The 19508-nt window shown below is 45.8% G+C and overlaps 1 protein-coding gene across 1 annotated transcript in view; it reads left to right on the forward strand.

The window, feature by feature from the left end:
- Positions 1–239: 239 nt before the first annotated feature.
- Positions 240–19508, forward strand: part of s1pr2 (sphingosine-1-phosphate receptor 2) — a 69147-nt gene continuing 49878 nt past the window's right edge. Inside the window, exon 1 of the mRNA XM_034190505.1 lies at positions 240–569. The gene's annotated coding sequence lies outside the window, so the exon portion shown is untranslated. The remainder of the gene's footprint in view (positions 570–19508) is intronic.

The following is a 19508-nucleotide window of genomic DNA, read 5'->3' on the forward strand; positions in this document are numbered from 1 at the left end:
TATTTTTCCTTTTTAAAAAGTCTTTTTCCACATTAATTGTATAATCCACAAATCCACATCATCATTTCTATTTCGACACACTGACACACTTTTTATGGACATGTGACGTTTTCAAAGTGTGCGTGTGTGTGCGTGTTTCTGTGTATGTGTGTGTGGAGGTGGGGGTGGGGGGGGGTGTTGGGTGTGCGCGCCTCCCTGCGGACCTCAAGAGGCAAGCAGGAGGACTATCGGGGGCGGACTGCTGGATCAGAGAGCCGCAACAACAACAAAAAAGGACAAACTACGACGCGAGGGAGAAATTATTTTGTTGTAATCTCTCCTCGAGAGCTTGTTTTGTTGCTGCTGATCTTTGCGCGCTTTTGCGCGCAGACCGATATGGATTTACCAAAGACTGTCGTCATCGTCTGGAGACGAGACACGCTATCTTGTCCTCTGCCAAACTTCTGATTGTCATCGGACCCCCCGGAGCGGAGCAGGGCGCAACGTTTATGGTGAAAACCTGTGACCACATGGTGAGGACGTTTTTGGAGCACCAATAATTATCTTCTCGCCGCTCCATCTCTCATGGGGTAAGAAAAATTACGCATGGCGTGTGACAGTCTACGTGTAACAAAAGGATCTCACGCGTCTGACGGGTTTTTTGGCGTCAGAACGCTTTTACGCACAGAATTTAAACGCGGTCTGACTCTTTTTACACTTAAAAAATCCACAGAGTGCGTTAATAACAAACTAAAGTTTTTTGTTTTTTTTTTAAGAAAATGAATTAAAAAATGTGCACCTTTTGAGCAGGTGGAATTCTTTAGATCGAGTGTGACAGCTGCGTTAGTTAAACATTTCAGTGCGCGTTAAATATTAACGCGCAGGGTTGGCCATTGTTGCATCCCTTATGGGTTTTTGGGATGGTTCTGAGAAAAAAACAAAAGTCCTCAGAGCCGTTGCGCAGCCTGCTGTGACTCCCCCCCGACACACACACACACACACACACACACCAATCCACGAGGTTGTTGAGGCTTGTTCATCCGTCACACTAAAGAAGGCGCTGTATTGAAAGGATGTATTAATAAAACAAAAGACCCCATTATGCTGGAGTTAATCTGGCAGGGGTTGGAGATGGAGCTCAGAGATTTAAAAAAGTGTACTGGGTTTAAGAGGGAATGCTGTAAATGCATTCGAATTTTGTGCAAGCTGTAAAACAACTCTGTTGTAGGCTGAGGAGTAATGAAGTTAAAGAAGATAAGCGGCCAACCCTGCTCCTGGAAATCACCCACCATGCCAGTTTTCAGAGTGTACCTGCTGCAACCACAGGTGATAAGTCAAGTTAGGTGTCTCTAGCTCTTTATTGGCTGATCAAACCTGACTGAATTAATTAGCAGGGAGAGTTGTACACTGTACACCCTGCAGGACAGGTGACCTCCAGGAGCAGGGTTGGTGACCCCAACTTACAGGTTTGAGCTGTGAAGTCACGGCAAAACATCCTGTTGTGGTGGAATCCTCACATTGCATGAGAGATAAGGAGCGGGGGCTCATGTTTATTGCTGCAGATAAAGCCGCCATCCGTCATCCTCTAATCTATTCTGTGGTTGGTTGGACTCAAAGCAGCAGGATGGGTGACAGGGTGAGAAACCCAACTCCCTAAAAGATATGTGGAGATGCTGCAAAGTGAACCATCTCGCTGAGATAAAATCACGAGGAACCAGGAGAGCATCAGGTGGTGAAGACCCTGTCAGCACGTTTGTTGATGACAGCGCCTGTGAGGATCAGTGGGCATTGTCTGGGGCTGTTTGAACTGGTTGAAGACAGGGTAGCGGGGTGTCTGTCTGCTTTTGGGCTCAGTACCCAAACAACTCCACCCGTTAGTGCTATCCGCTGCCGTCTTGTTCCACAAGTGCAACCTCATTGTTTTACATCCCACTCATCTGGGATAGAAGTTGAACTGGCAGTATGCACACCTGGGTTTGATTCCCGGTCACATTAGTTGAACGAGGCATTTCATGTGTTTCCCAGTCCGCCCAGATGTAAATGGGTACCAGCCTTGGCAATGCAGTCTCACTCCCAACTTGTTACATTTTGACACAAAAGGTTTGTTTTGCGGCAGCACGGTGGCTTAGTGGTTAGCACTGTTGCCTCACAGCGAGAAAGTCATGCATTCGATTCTCACCTGTGGCCTTTCTGTGTGGAGTTTGCATGTTCTCCCCGTGTTTGCGTTGGTTCTCTCTGGGTGCTCTGGCTTCCTCCCACATCCAAAGACACGCAGGTTAGGTGGATTGGGATCTTTAAATTGTCCATAGTTGTGCGTGTGGGTGTGAATGTGTTTGTTTGTTTGTATGTGGCCCTGCGACAGACTGGCATCCTGTCCAGACTGTACCCCGCCTCACACCCTATGACTGCTGGGATAGGCTCCAACCCCCCCCCCCCCCCCAGGACCCCTAATTGGACTAAGTGAGTGAGTGAGTGAGGTTTGTTTTGACCAAATGGTAACATGTGATGGTTTGAGTAGCTGTGACGGGGAAACAGAACAGTCCAAACCTTAACCTTATGCATGGTAGTGCCCATAATGCAAACATAGATAAATGTTCCCTGATGATGTGGAAGTCTAGCAAATATTTCTGTCTTGTTGTCAGAGAAATGATTGCTCATCACATAGTTACGCAAAGGGGCACGGACCCAACATCAGAATTTGAAGAGTTGGGGGTGAGAATGTGTTGGCCTTGGATAGGGAAGTAATCTGTGATGGACTGGTGTCCCGTCCAGGAGGAGGCATAGATCATCATCAGCTTCATGCTACAGTATCCAGGGATTAGGAATGAGAGTCAAGAACTGGTTCCAGTTGAAACGTCAACACCTCAGGTGCTGTCAATACCTCTTATCAATCAATGCATGATGTCTGACGTAACATCACAACGCCAACTCTGCATCTAGCAATAAGGTAAACAGCTGTCCAGACACAAAAAAGACCAGGAATCAATAAGGGAGTTGATAAAGAATCAGACTGATAACCAGAATCAATTCCCATCCCTACCGAGGACAAGCACAGGCACCATTGGGACTGGGGAGCAGTATAGGACTTCTCCTCTTCTTCCACAAGTCTGACCAGTGAAACCTAAGACTCTGCAGCTCATGACATCATGTGTATAAGACCTCTGTGTTTCTGGGCATTTCCTCCACCTGGCTTTGCAGCAAGCATCCAAAGGAGAGCTTCCAGGCGTAGCGTGAGAAGGGGGGACAAAGAGATGAGTACGATAAATAATAGACATATAAGTGCACGGATGGACAAACAGATGAGTGAGTGGTGGGAACTGGTGGAGTGGGATTATTTATTTTTTTTCTAATGGAACAGATCACTCTGGGTGTGAAGGCGGAGATGGTGGTGAGTGGGTGGTGTCAGTCCCTGAAGGATGCTCAGGTTTCAGTTGCAGCCTGGGAGCGGCGGCTGTTAGGAAGCAGTGAGAAGGCTGTTCCTCAGGGAGGCTGTGTTTTCTTTTATTGCCTGCTCTTAATTCGGTCATATCAGAACAAAATCTGGAAAAAAAAAAACAACAAAAATTATCAACGAGACGACCTGCTGTAGGCTTCAGCAAAACCAGTCAGAGGTCAATATATTACAATAAATAATAAATAAATAATAAATAAAGAGATTAGTGCAGATAAGATGAGGCGGTTGCATGTGTTTTTCTTGCAGGAGTTGTTGCACGGTTCATTGGTACTCCCCCGTTTTCCTGAAAAACACTTTGCCTGGGTGTGGCAGCTGGACGCCTTCTGTTCACAAGCTGCAGAAGCAGCAAGTCACAACACACAGCTGACAGCGTGGATCGCTCTCTGATTCACAGCCAAGAGCTGGGAGTGTCTCACATCAGAAGAGTCCATGTGCACCCACCTGCACCTTCTTGACTTGTCTTTTCTTTTAGTCCCATGTTGCCTGTCTGTAAACACAAAGGGATGTCGCTTTATTAACAGATACAGATATACGAGGTCTGTCCATAAAGTATCATACCTTTTTTATTATTTTTTTTAACTATATGGATTTGATTCATATGTTTTCACGTCAGACAAGCTTGAACCCTTGTGCGCATGCGTGAGTTTTTCCATGCCTGTCGGTGACGTCATTCGCCTGTGAGCACGCCTTGTGGAAGGAGTGGTCCTGCCCCGTGGTCAGATTTTCATTGTCTGGAAATGGCAGAATGATTTGGGTTTTTTTTCCATCAGAATTTTTTCAGACTGGCACCTGGAAGCCATTCGAAAAATTTATCTGGCTTTCGGTGAAAATTTTACAGGCTTCACAGAGAATAAGGTCTGGTAGTACAGCTTTAAGGACCCCTTTAAGGATGCTCAGCGCGCCACGCTGCGAGCTGTGACGACACGGCACAAGCCACTGGACCATTTTTGAGCTGATGGCTCTGTGGATACGAGACCGTCGTGTGCTCTTTCTCTGGTTATCACAAGAGCTCGACATCAGCCATTTTCCAGCAGATTTCACTTTTAACAAGAGATTTTGTCATGGAAACCCCGCGCGGAGGCTTCGCGCGTCATGACCGATTCGCTTTGAAGCGAGACAAAGGAACACCTCCGTTTCGGCTTGTCAGAGGACAAGTTTGGACATATCTATCTCGGCTTTCAATGCTTACCAGTCCAGTAAGTATCAGTGAAATTGTGGAGAGCTGGACATGTCCAAACTTGTCCTCTGACACACCGAAAAGGAGGTGTTCCTTTGTCTCGCTTCCAAAGCAAATCGGTCGTGACGCGCGAAGCCTCCACGCGGCTTTCCACCAACCGCTCACACTGTGCCTGTGCAAACACCGCAGAGCTGTTCTTGTAATGTTATTTTATTTTTTGCTGTTGTTTTATTTTGTTTTTAAACTTCATTAAAAAAAAAAAAAAAGCCATTTGCAAAGCCAAAAAGTTGATTTGACAATCATCTGATATAACCGGGGTCAAAATTAATAGAACACTGCCAGACGCTGGTGCCCAGACGCTTAGTACTTAGGGCGAATACTGCCATGAACACTACTGGCCAGTAGATGGCAGTAGAGGCCTTGAAAACAAAATTCCAGATAATCCCTGTCTGCTCACATTTAAAATGCGTGGAATTGAACAAACTCAATACAGTAACAGCGTTTATAAACCCAGAGAATATATTCACGAGAGTTTTAGGCACTAGAGTTTAATGCTGTTGTCCGTGGAGCCTGAACAGAGTGTCTGAAATGCAATTGTCCTGTCGTGAACATACTGAGATTACATAATCCTACCCATAATGCACTGCTGGACACAGCATGTGCTCACAAAACCTTACAAATTAGCACATTACTTTAAAACTAAAACATATATCTGATATTTTCACTTTATAAAACTTCAGACATGACAGTAATTTTAAATAGCTTGTCCAAAATTAGTTTGGTTAAAATTTGAACCATAAGTTAAAAATGTATGCCTCTGGATGACTTAGTTGATATTGCCAGTAAATCAGTAGGGTGTTAAAAGAAAGGGTTTTTTTTTTTTGTTTTGTTTTTGGCCATTTCTCTTTTGTCTACAGTGGATAGAGATGCTTTTCATAGAAGCAGCTCTCTTCTGTTAGCAGAGGGTATAACTGTCCATTTGTTACAAAACTTTTAACAGGTAGGTGCTGAACTAATTTTAAAAATGCTTGTCGCTGTTCAGCTTTGTTTACTTTATCGGTCTAAAAGTTCTAGGACAAAAATTAATTGGAAGATAATTGGTCCGATAACAGTTTTTAAAGTTATCTAAAAAGATAATCCGATAATGAAAACATTATCTTTGATAATTATCTGTTATCGGATTATCGGAAGTGTGCCCACCACTGCTGGTTAGTTGTGTAGGCTAACACTTACCATCACACAACGTCTCCCGTTTGCCTTGTCTTCCCTTCTCCACTGGGAACTAAAAATACTACACTTTTCACGACTGCTTCGGTGATTGCAGCCTAAAACAAAACAGTACAGCATTTTCCCGTGCGAAGCTATGCTGTGCATATATTGCACAACAAGAGCAGTTGTCCCTATAAGTGGTCAAATCCCGAGATACCACGCAGGGTTCAAACAAGACTGTGCTGCCCTGTTGTGAGCTTGGATGCTAACCAGCGACCAGCAGCGTAACTGGATGTCTTGAGTACTACGTCTCTTCTCCGCATCCTTGGGTACTGCTGGAATGACTTTGTGTTAAATGAGCTGCTACTTAGGGAGGCTCAGGTGAGGAGTATCAGTTGTATGGTGAAAATGAGCTTCAGCTACAGCTACAACATACTGATGATCCGGCACAAAGGTGAATCAGTGTTGAGGAACCCAGTGGCTGAAGAAGGCCAAGGGAACGCCCCTGGTTCCCCTAGACGGATGGTCACTTTCAAGAGATGGAGATGGGCTGCTTGTTTGCCTCAGGATTTCCCATGTTGGACCCAGGGAGGTTCCATGGTGTGGTGGATGTGGCAGCAGTGAGTGCCGCCAGACTTGACTTGACCATTAGTGCAGCAGATAACTGAAACAATCATGCACATGGTGATAAAAGCATCAGACTTGACAGAAATACACTCCTCTTTTGAAAAGACCGATTGGCCACTTGACTTTTCAATCGGTGGTCAGGTAGGGGTCAATTGAAGAATTACACAGAGGTCAAAATTAAAAGATGCTCCAGTCATATTGAAAAATATTCCACATTATTTGCCTGATCATAAAGATTCTAAAAAGGTATAGTTTGGACTATTTGTGACTGAATTCTATGGAGTTACGGGATAAAAACAGCAAGAATGGTGACAAAGGTCAGTTTCATTTTGTACAGGGGTCAAAAGATAAAGTTACTCCAATTTTGGTAAAAGTGATGCAAATTATTGGTTGAGCTAATAGGATTAATAAATGGACTAGTTTTGACAGTGTTGAATGTTTGGTCTCCAAAGTAAAGGTCAAACAAGGTCTATGTCTATTGGATTCTATGACATGTGACATATGTTACCCCGTAATGTGATAAGAAAGAATGATACATGGTTCAAACGATTCCTTTATAAAACCGTGTTAACTCAACTAGTAATTTGCATCACTTTTTACCAAAATTGGAGCAACTTTAACTTTTGACCCCTCTACACACCGACACTGACCTTTGTCACCATTCTTGCTGTTTTATCCCATAACTCCATAGAATTCAGTTACAGACTGTCCAAACTATACCTTTTTGGAATCTTTATGATCAGGCAAATAATGTGGAATATTTTTCAATATGACTGGAGCATCTTTTAATTTTGACTCCTGTGTAATTCTTCAATTGACCTCTACCTGAATGCCAACTGAAAATTCAAGTGGCCAATTGGTTTTCTCGAAAGAGGATTGTCTGAGGACTATTTCTGCCGAATTTGATGCTTTTATCACCATTTGCAGGATTCCCCTCTAAATATTCTCTTATCTGCTGCACTACATTGAAAGGTTGGTTTATCTCACAAAAAAATGTGCTGATTTCACACCGTAAGCATGATCCTCGAAGTGGGACAAGAGTTGCATTCAAAATGACATTCGGTGTAAATCCTAGTGCACATCTCAACCAGGACCACTGTGGTGATCCCGAAGAACCAAAAGTCGAAAAGTGCACTGGTGACTGAGGGGTGACCAAAATGCGCTTGTTGTTGCACATCTCTTCTTATGTTTCTTCTTGTCACTCTTGAACCGTCAAACGTAGGACAGAAAAACTACATGCCTTGATTTTCTGCATTTAACAGAGAACAGATCACTCAAATTTGGCGATTTTATTGTGTAATAACATGGTAGCGGTAAAAGTTTTCAACAAATGTAAACTAAAAAGACATTTTGCTCAAGATCACCCCTTTCAACATTTTCAGAAATAATGACAAGCAGGTTGACTACAAGGTTTCTGATTGCCGCTGTGGCTTTGGACCGGCTCTGCTCCACTTTGCAAACTGTGTTAGGCTCCGCAGTCTGATTTATGAACTGAAGCTCTCACTGTCTGTGGCAGCAGCAGGCTTAATCAGTGTGGTCATGTCGCGGTTTCCTGATTTCTGGTTATGCTCAGCGCTCGCGTCTGAGTGATCCTGGAGCAGGTACACATGAAGATTCCGTGGCTTCGGAGCTTTCCCCTTCTCTCTCGGTAGTCATTGTTATTCCACTCAGCTTTATTTGTGCAGCTGGAAAACTGACCAGGATTACATCGACACCCTCCCCAACCTCAGCAGATGCAAACGTAATTTGGAGAGTTTTCTTGGATTTTGAATTGGCCCCATGCAGTCTGCGCTCAGAGGCTGAGCCTCTTTGAGCCATTTATTCATCTTGCTCTCTCCGCCATGTGTGACAGACTATAAAGAAATGCATCAACGGTGATGGTGTCTTTTTTGTCAAAAATACACTTTAAAGTTGTTTTCCCTGCCAATGAATCAGCTTCAGATGGAATTATCCTGCAGCCAAATACATGCTGGGTCACGATGGAGACCAGACTGCTTCATCGCAGCAGACACATTGAGGGGAAGTGCATGCTGTTTACTTTAAACTAATCTGACAACTGATCTGACATGTCCATTTTAGATTGGCCTGTCTAGGTCAAAGTCAAGTATCTTTTGTCTCACATCGACTAAAAAGCTCCACCACAGAGGTTTTCTGACATCTTCCTTCTTCTGCACAAAATCAAATTAAGTCCAACCTAGAAGTATCCTGTTGAGATAAAACAGGCTTGTTTGGGCTGTGCATCACTCCCTTAAAAAAGAATCCAATATGCATCTAGACACATGAATTTTTATTATTCAGGGACGATACCTTTTGTTGTGGAACAATTCAGTTCAACGTGACTTAACACAGTTCTTTGTTTAAAGCTACAGTGTGTAGAATTTAGGATTTTTTTTTTTTTTGCAGAAATACAAAGTAACATTCGTAGCCATCTGTTCATTACTGCAACAATGAATCCATCTGTTTTTATGAGCTCAGAAGGAGCACTTTATGTCTACATGGAAGTGGGCCTCTTCATGGAGGCTGCCATGTTGATACAGCAGCCCAAAAGGGACATTTTGCAGCAGTCAGAAGACTGGAGGAAAAAAAACAGGAATGAGTGGTTGCTTCCCTATACACTACTGGTTGCTAGTGCAGACCAGTAAGATTGAGAACCCTTATTTTTGTGAACTGGGGGATCATACATAATGCTTATCAGAAGAGAACACAAGGAATCGTGATCTGCATTTTACTCCCCATCGTCAAAGAAGGAAAACATGAAGGGGAAACAAAATCATTACTGATGACTGCAGAATGTGATTTGCAATCTCATCAATAGATGCTGATAAATCCTACACACTGTAGCTTTAATGTAGAGGTTTATTTACCATAATAAATAAATAAATAAAATAAATAAATAAATAAAATAATAAAGTCGCATTGCTTCCCTTCAAATACACATTTCAGAAAAGACCAGGGTTCTTCTTCATGGTTTTAGTGCTGTAGTATGTTGGCGCTGCCTTTGTTTACCTTTTATTCAACACTGGGGGCAGCACCACATGCAGTGCATCAGGAAAGTGTTCACAGCTCTTCTTTTTTTCCACATTTCTTTATGGTATAGCCTTATTCCAAAAATGTAGCAAATCCATTTTCCCCTCATAATTCTACTCACAACACCCCATAATGACAACGCGAAAAAAGTTGTTTTTTATTTTTGCAAATTTACTAAAAATAATAAACTAAGAAATCACATGCAGATTAGTATTCACACCCTTTGCTCAATACTTTGTTGATGCACCTTTGGCAGCAAATACAGCCTCAGGTCTTCTTGAGTATGATGCCACAAGCTTGGTGCATCTATCTTTGAGCAGTTTTGCCCATTCCTCTTTGCAGCACCTCATGAGATTGGTTGTGGAGGGTCGATGCACAGCCATTTTCAGATCTCTATAGAGATGTTCAATCAGATTCAGGTCTGGGCTCTGGCTGGACCACTCAAGGACATTCACAGAGTTGTCCTGAAGCCACTCCTTTGATATCTTGGCTGTGTGCTTAGGGTCATTGTCCTTCTGAAAGATGAACCGTCACCCCAGTCTGAGGTCAAGAGCACTCTGGAGCAGGTTTTCATTCAGAATGTCTCTGTACACTGAAAAAATGATACTTTGGATCAACTTAAAAAAATTGATGTAATTCGTTACAGCTAATTTTTTTTAGTTTCTCACAATGTATAGTTATGATTTTGTAAAGTGATTCCAGCAGATTTAAACTGGAAACCACAATTTTCCATTAGACCAATGTAAATAACTACTTTGAATGAAGTGCACTGTGTTTCACTTTTTTCAGTGTACATTGCTGCATTCATCTTCCCCTCAATCCTGACTAGTCTCCCAGTTCTTGAAAAACATCCCCACAGCATGATGCTGCCACCACCATGCTTCACTGTAGAGATGGCCCCTGGTTTCCTCTAAACATGACGCCTGGCATTCACGTCAAAGAGTTCAATCTTTCTCTCATCAGACCAGAGAATTTTGTTTCTCATGGTCTGAGCGTCCTTCAGGTGCCTTTTGCCAAACTCCAGGTGTCTTTTACTAAGGAGTGGCTTCCATCTGGCCACTCTACCATATAGGCCTGATTGGTGAACTGGTGCAGAGATAATTGCCCTTCTGGAAGATTCTCCTCTCTCCACAGAGGAATGCTGGAGCTCTGACAAAGTGACCATCGGGTTCTTGGTCACCTCCCTGACTAGGTCCTTCTCCCCTGATTGCTTAGTTTAGACATGTTTCCAGCTCTAGGAAGAGACCTGGTGAGTCCGAACTGCTTCCATTAACAGATGATGGAGGCCACTGTGCTCATTGCAATCTTCAAAGCATCAGAAATGTTTCTGTATCCTTCCCCAGATTTGTGCCTCGAGACGATCCTGTCTCTGAGGTCTACAAACAATTCCTTTGACTTCATGTTTGGTTTGTGCTCTGACATGCACTGTCAACCTTATATGAAGACAGACATGTGTGTCTTTCCAAATCATGTCCAATCTGTTGTGAAAGTGTAGTGACACGGACCCACAACAGGGGGCGCAAATGAATGGTCAATAGATGAGCCAAAAGGTAACAATTTAATGTTGTGAAACGTGCACAACGAACATACAGACAATCTCAGAATATAATTACAGTCAAATTACAAAGGTGACGTGTGGGCAGGCTCGAGGATAGAAGATGTCTGTCCTGAGAAGAGCCGGAACCACACGATTTCCGCCCCCACAGAACCTGGTGAATACTGGAGCCGCCAAGTCCCGAATTCCCAGGTGATCACCGTCCCCGACTGTCGGATCTGGTACTGCTGGCGAAGAATAAAGACAGTCAAGTGTGGGTGTGTGTACACCCAGTAACAACAGCGGTGGGAATGCCACCTCCACCTCTCACTCAATATGTTGCAGAGTACCGCAGTGATTCCTCAGGGGAAAAGAGTGCCGTCCTGCACTCACTCAGCCTCCACAGAAAAAGGAACCGGTACTCCTGCAAACACTCACAATATACAGATATATTGCAAAAGACACAAACGGCTGAGGATATTACCTCCAATGAAGTATGATATCTCGGCGATGAGGTGGAGATGACGTCTGGTCTTTATGGAGTGCGATGATGAAGAATGTGTGACAGCTGTCAGGAATTAATGAGTGACAGCTGTCACTCCTGGCTGTGTCCGTGGCGGCAGCGCCCTCTCGTGCCTGAAGCCCGCACTTCAGGCAGGGCGCCCTTTGGTGGTGGGCCAGCAGTACATCCTCTTCTGGCGGCCCACACAACAGGACCCCCCCCTCAACGGGCGCCTCCTGGCGCCCGACCAGGCTTGTCCAGGTGTCTGCGGTAGAAATCGGCCAGGAGGGCCGGGTCCAGGATGAAGCTCCTCTTCACCCAGGAGCGTTCTTCGGGTCCATACCCTTCCCAGTCCACCAAATACTGGAACCCCCGGCCCATCCGACGGACGTCCAGGAGCCGGCGCACTGTCCAAGCCGGCTCCCCGTCAATGATCCGGGCAGGAGGCGGCGCTGGACTGGGAGCACAGAGGGGTGAGGTGTGGTGAGGCTTGAGTCTGGACACATGAAAAACCGGGTGGATCCGCAGTGAAGCTGGGAGTCGGAGCTTCACTGCGGCAGGACTGAGGATTTTGAGGATCTTGAAAGGTCCAATGTACCGGTCCTTCAACTTGGGGGAGTCCACTTGGAGGGGGATGTCCTTCGTGGACAGCCACACCTCCTGCCCGGGCTGGTAAGCAGGGGCCGGGGATCGCCGGCGGTCTGCATGGGTCTTCGCCCTCGTCCGTGGTCAGCCTTGCCCCTGGCACAGGTGGTGCAGGCCTGGATATACTCCCGGACGTCGGCCTCCATAGACGCCCACCAGAAGCGCTGCCGGACAACTGCCACGGTCCTTCGCACCCCTGGATGACAGGAGAGCTTGGAACCGTGACAGAAGTCCAAGACTGCAGCTCTGGCCTCTGGTGGGACGTAATAAACGGTTCTTCGGACCTGTACCTGGGTTCGGGCTCCGTGCCAGGGCCTCCCGGATGATCTTCTCCACGTCCCAGGTGAGGGTGGCCACGATAGTGGACTCCGGCAGGATGGGCTTCGGTGGATCCGACAGTGCAGTTTTGACCTCCTCTTCGTGTACCCGGGACAAGGCATCCGACCTCTGGTTCTTGGTCCCGGGGTGATAGGTGATCCGGAAGTCAAAACGCCCGAAGAACAGTGACCAGCGGGCTTGCCTGGGGTTCAGCCGCTTGGCGGTCCTGATATACTCCAGGTTCCGATGGTCAGTGAAAACCGTGAACGGCACAGACGCTCCCTCCAACAGGTGTCTCCACTCCTCAAGAGCCTCTTTCACCGCAAGGAGTTCTCGATTGCCGACGTCATAGTTCCGTTCAGCCGGGGTCAACCTGCGTGAAAAGTAGGCACACGGGTGAAGAACCTTATCAGTCTCTCCGCTCTGGGACAGCACGGCTCCTATCCCTGAGTCAGAGGCGTCCACTTCAACCACGAACTGGCGGCTAGGGTCGGGCTGCACCAAAACTGGCGCAGTAGAGAACCATCGTTTCAACTCCTTGAACGCGGCTTCGCACCGATCCGACCAGGTGAAGGGGACTTTTGGAGAGGTCAGGGCTGTCAGGGGGCTAACTACCTGACTGTAGCCCTTAATGAACCTCCTATAGAAATTAGCGAAGCCGAGGAACTGTTGCAGCTTCCTACGGCTTGTTGGTTGGGGCCAATCTCTCACTGCTGCAACCTTGGCCGGATCAGGGGCGACGGAGTTAGAGGAGATGATAAACCCCAGGAAGGACAAAGACGTGCGGTGAAACTCGCACTTCTCGTCCTTCACAAACAGTCGGTTCTCTAATAACCGCTGCAGGACCTGACGTACATGCTGGACATGGGTCTCAGGATCCGGAGAAAAGATGAGAATATCGTCCAGATATACGAAGACGAATCGGTGCAGGAAGTCCCGCAAGACGTCGTTAACCAAGGCTTGGAACGTCGCGGGGGCATTGGTGAGGCCGAATGGCATGACCAGGTACTCAAAGTGACCTAACGGGGTGTTAAATGCCGTCTTCCATTCGTCTCCCTTCCGGATCCGAACCAGGTGATACGCATTTCTAAGATCCAGCTTAGTAAAGATTTTGGCTCCATGCAGGGGGGTGAACACGGAATCCAACAATGGCAACGGGTATCGATTGCGAACCGTAATCTCATTCAGCCCCCTATAATCAATGCATGGATGGAGTCCGCCATCTTTCTTCCCCACAAAAAAGAAACCTGCCCCCATCGGGGAGGTGGAGTTCTGGATCAGCCTGGCAGCTAATGAGTCCCAGATGTAGGTCTCCATTGATTCGCGCTCAGGTCGTGAGAGGTTGTACAGCCTGCTGGACGGGAACTCAGCGCCTGGAACCAAATCAATGGCACGATCGTACGGACGATGCGGGGGAAGGGTGAGTGCCAGATCCTTGCTGAAGACGTCAGCAAGATCGTGGTACTCAACCGGCACTGCCGTCAGATTGGGAGGGACTTTGACCTCCTCCTTAGCCTGTAAACCGGGAGGAACCGAGGATCCTAAACACACCCGATGGCAGGTTTCGCTCCACTGAACCACCACCCCAGATGGCCAATCAATCCGGGGATTGTGCTTCAACATCCATGGGAAGCCCAAAATCATGCGGGAGGTAGAAGGAGTTACAAAAAACTCAATCTCCTCCCGATGGTTTCCAGACACCACCAGAGTTACTGGTTGTGTCTTGTGTGTGAGTAAAGGGAGGAGGGTGCCATCTAGTGCCCGAACCTGTAATGGCGAAGGAAGCGCCACCAGAGGGAGCCCTACCTCCCTTGCCCATCTGCTGTCTAGCAGATTCCCTTCTGACCCCGTGTCCACAAGTGCTGGGGCTTGAAGGGTTAAATCCCCGCTCAGGATTGTGACTGGGAGTCGTGTGGCAATCTGTGTGTGTCTCAATTGAATGTTTTGACCCCCCCTTAGCCCAGTCTCTAAGGGCGAGTGTTGTCGTTTTGGCCGTTTGGGGCAGTTTTTCTGTATGTGCTCCTTTGAGCTGCAGAGAAAACACTCCCCGTGGATCAGCCTCCTCATTTTGGCCCTGTGCGTTTCCCTAACAACGTCAGCAGGGGGAGCTGTTACCCCACGGAGCGCTGTGGCTGTGGAGCGTGGGGAGGGCGGCCCCTTTTCGAACCCGGAAGGGAGAGGGGCGGCGCGTATCCGGTCACGTCCTTCGCCTCGCTCCCGACGGCGTTCCTCCAACCGATTGTCTAACCGTATAACGAGATCGATAAGCCCATCTAAATCCCGCGGTTCCTCCTTAGCTACCAGCTGCTCCTTCAGAACCAACGACAGTCCGTTTATGAAGGCGGCGCAGAGTGCAACGTTATTCCAGCCGGACCTCGCAGCCGCGATGCGGAAGTTGACTGCATAAGCGGCTGCGCTCTCGCGTCCCTGTCTCATTGACAGCAGCACGGTTGAAGCGGTCTCTCCTCTGTTAGGGTGATCAAACACTGTTCTGAACTCCCCCACAAACCCAGTGTATGCTGATAACAACCGTGAGTTCTGTTCCCAGAGCGCCGTAGCCCAGGCGCGTGCTTTACCCCGAAGCAGAGCAATCACATAAGCTATTTTACTAGCATCTGACGCGTACATGACGGGACGTTGTGCGAAGACGAGCGAACACTGCATAAGAAAGTCCGCGCATGTCTCCACACAACCTCCGTACGGCTCAGGAGGGCTTATGTATGCTTCAGGGGATGGTGGGAGGGGTTGTTGAACCACCACTGGAACGTTCATATTCTGCACAGGGTCGGCAGGAGGACGAGCTGCAGCAGCGCCCTGAGCGCTCGCCGCCATCTGTGCGGAGAGAGCCTCCACCCTGCGGTTCAGGAGGATGTTTTGCTCGGCCATTTGATCCAACCGAGCCGTAAAGGCGGTGAGAATGTGCTGTAGCTCACCAATCACGCCTCCTGCAGATGCCTGCGCTCCCTGCTCTCCCATTGGTCGTTCAACAGCCGGGTGACGCCCCTCGGAGTCCATGACGCTGGCCGAGATATCCTGTTGTGAAAGTGTAGTGACACGGACCCACAACAGGGGGCGCAAATGAACAGTCAATAGATGAGCCAAAAGGTAACAATTTAATGTTGTGAAACGTGCACAACGAACATACAGACAATCTCAGAATATAATTACAGTCAAATTACAAAGGTGACGTGTGGGCAGGCTCGAGGATAGAAGACGTCTGTCCTGAGAAGAGCCGGAACCACACGATTTCCGCCCCCACAGAACCTGGTGAATACTGGAGCCGCCAAGTCCCGAATTCCCAGGTGATCACCGTCCCCGACTGTCGGATCTGGTACTGCTGGCGAAGAACAAAGACAGTCAAGTGTGGGTGTGTGTACACCCAGTAACAACAGCGGTGGGAATGCCACCTCCACCTCTCACTCAATATGTTGCAGAGTACCGCAGTGATTCCTCAGGGGAAAAGAGTGCCGTCCTGCACTCACTCAGCCTCCACAGAAAAAGGAACCGGTACTCCTGCAAACACTCACAATATACAGATATATTGCAAAAGACACAAACGGCTGAGGATATTACCTCCAATGAAGTATGATATCTCGGCGATGAGGTGGAGATGACGTCTGGTCTTTATGGAGTGCGATGATGAAGAATGTGTGACAGCTGTCAGGAATTAATGAGTGACAGCTGTCACTCCTGGCTGTGTCCGTGGCGGCAGCGCCCTCTCGTGCCTGAAGCCCGCACTTCAGGCAGGGCGCCCTTTGGTGGTGGGCCAGCAGTACATCCTCTTCTGGCGGCCCACACAACACAATCAACTGAATTTACCCCAGATGGACTCCAACTAAGCTGTAGAAACATCTCAAGGATGATCAGTGGAAACAGGATGCACCTGAGTTCAATTCTGAGCTTCATGGCAAAGGCTGTGAATACTTATGTAGATGTGATTTCTTACTTTTCTATTTTTTAAAATAGAAAAAACCTTTTTCCCATTGTCATTATGGGGTATTGTGTGTAGAATTTTGAGGGGAAAAATGAATTCCATCCATTTTGGAATAAGGCTGTAACGTAATAAAATGGAGAAAAAGTGAAGTGCTGTACTTTCCAGATGTATGGTACAGTATCAGAAAAAAGAGCATAGAAGAGTCCCAGATGTTGAAGCCAGCTGTTTTTATACTGTTAGTGTAGTGTAAATGTCTGTGTGTGGAAATTCATCTGATTTTTTTGGATGATGGTTGAACTCTACAATTTCTTTCATTATGTTGTGTTATGCAGAAGAGACGAGGCAGTGATGTGTACGCCAGAAGCAGCAGAGGTGCAGAATTAAAAATGAGCATTTAATGAGAGCTTAAAACAGACTTTCCTGTTCTGAAACTCTAAGATTCTCACGCTGACCACTGAACGTGTACGAGAGTTTGACGATGCAGATGTGGCAGCAACTTCACTTAACCGATTGGAAATATTAAAATCGGACCACTGAGTGGTTCATAGCGGATTTAAAGTGATCCAGGCACCCGTGGATCAATGTCATCCTATCAGTTGCTGGATTCTGATTCATATCGGTGAATTGTTACACCTCTAAGCCTCACTATTCATGCACAATTCTGAAACTCTAATGACTAATGTGTGTGTGTGTCATCAAGAAACACATGCACCACAGGACTTAATGCCAGAGAAGCTTAATGTTCTTGGGGGTCCTGGTTTCGAGAGTCTTCCCTCAGCATCAAATTCTACATTTGTCAAAGATCCTGGAGAAGAACTGCAGACTGTGTGGACACAACAACGTTCTCTTTCTACAGGCAACCGTGTTTTCCTTTAACAATCGATCTTTATTTAATGGATCCATGTTTGCCAGAGGAGTCTGGAGTTGTTTTCCTTTGCTGGGCCGTGAGGAGACATGAGAGATGGAAGGTCTCCATCTATTTGTCACCTTATCGGTGGGTGCGCCGGTGGAATCAATCAAGGTGGCTTTGTGTCTGTGTGTGTATAGTCAGCCCGTGGAGATAAGATTTTCCATCGTTGAGCTTTTTCTTTTATTAGCGACGTGTATTAGTTCTCCTGCACTGCACTGCCTTTGATTTGGGAACAGCATCAGAGGAACCGACATGAAACAAATCTCCTCACCACTAATATAACTGTGTGCACAGCTCACTAAGATTTATAAATACTTGGACGTTGACTGAGTTTAATGTGAATTTTGAGCATGCATTTATAGTGCAGACTGTCTGTTCTAATTAGAGTGCAGTTATATTGAAAAAAAATGTGTTTGACACTTTTTGTACCTTGCCTCAAATTAAACAGTCCACAAATAAGTGGACAACCTAGCCAAGATTGTAACCAAGCGGTAACCTCTGGTGCAGAGAAGAGAATGTGGAAGTGGTAAAACTTGCAGTTCTTCAAATGGACACATAAGGATGGGTCCAAAAGCGTATCAGTCGTCATAGAGCTCAATGTTAAAACGTACAACTTTACAACAGAAATAAACACGTCACAGGATAGTTCTGGTCTCTGTAGCTAATTTCCTGTCCATTCTTATTTAACTCATCACTTTAATCTACCTTAAACATAAAGTTATGGGTCCCTGAAATTTTCAGGTTATTTATTTTATATGTCAGAATCGTTGACACTAAGTAGCAGGTATTGATAGCTTGGTGATGTTAGGTACGCTGATGGCGCCCAGTTATTGAGGCAATATGGCATCAGAGTTTCTAATACCAGTACTCCAACTACCTAAGAACCACCCACACTGCAAAAAATACAATAATCAACCACCCGAAGCTCTATTATCTTTGTTACCTACACTGTAAAAAAATTATAAGAATGACTCAACTTAAAAACTTACGTTCAATTTCTGCCTTAAAAGGAAGGATATGAGGCCCCATTAAAAAAAAAAAAAGAAAAAGTTTATTATCCTTGACAAAAGAAAAAAGTGGTGAGGGAGGATGGATTTTTTTAATTTATTATTTTTTTTCTTAGATACACGTACAACCCCTGGCAAAAATTATGGAATCACCGGCCTCTGAGGATGTTCATTCAGTTGTTTAATTTTGTAGAAAAAAAGCAGATCACAGACATGACACAAAACTAAAGTCATTTCAAATGGCAACTTTCTGGCTTTAAGAAACACTATAAGAAATCAAAAAAAAAAGATTGTGGCAGTCAGTAACGGTTACTTTTTTAGACCAAGCAGAGGAAAAAAATATGGAATCACTCAATTCTGAGGAAAAAATTATGGAATCACCCTGTAAATTTTCATCCCTAAAACTAACACCTGCATCATATCAGATCTGCTCGTTAGTCTGCATCTAAAAAGGAGTGAACACACCTTGGAGAGCTGTTGCACCAAGTGGACTGACATGAATCATGGCTCCAACACGAGAGATGTCAATTGAAACAAAGGAGAGGATTATCAAACTCTTAAAAGAGAGTAAATCATCACGCAATGTTGCAAAAGATGTTGGTTGTTCACAGTCAGCTGTGTCTAAACTCTGGACCAAATACAAACAACATGGGAAGGTTGTTAAAGGCAAACATACTGGTAGACCAAGGAAGACATCAAAGCGTCAAGACAGAAAACTTAAAGCAATATGTCTCAAAAATCGAAAAATGTACAACAAAACAAATGAGGAACGAATGGGAGGAAACTGGAGTCAACGTCTGTGACCGAACTGTAAGAAACCGCCTAAAGGAAATGGGATTTACATACAGAAAAGCTAAACGAAAGGCATCATTAACACCTAAACAGAAAAAAACAAGGTTACAATGGGCTAAGGAAAAGCAATTGTGGACTGTGGACGACTGAATGAAAGTCATATTCAGTGAAGAATCTCGAATCTGCATTGGGCAAGGTGATGATGCTGGAACTTTTGTTTGGTGCCTTTCCAATGAGATTTATAAAGATGACTGCCTGAAGAGAACATGTAAATTTCCACAGTCATTGATGGTATGGGGCTGCATGTCAGGTAAAGGCACTGGGGAGATGGCTGTCATTACATCATCAATAAATGCACAAGTTTATGTTGATATTTGGGACAATTGAAAGGAT

Source organism: Thalassophryne amazonica, chromosome 16 (assembly GCF_902500255.1).
Source record: "Thalassophryne amazonica chromosome 16, fThaAma1.1, whole genome shotgun sequence".
Classification (NCBI taxonomy): domain Eukaryota; kingdom Metazoa; phylum Chordata; class Actinopteri; order Batrachoidiformes; family Batrachoididae; genus Thalassophryne; species Thalassophryne amazonica.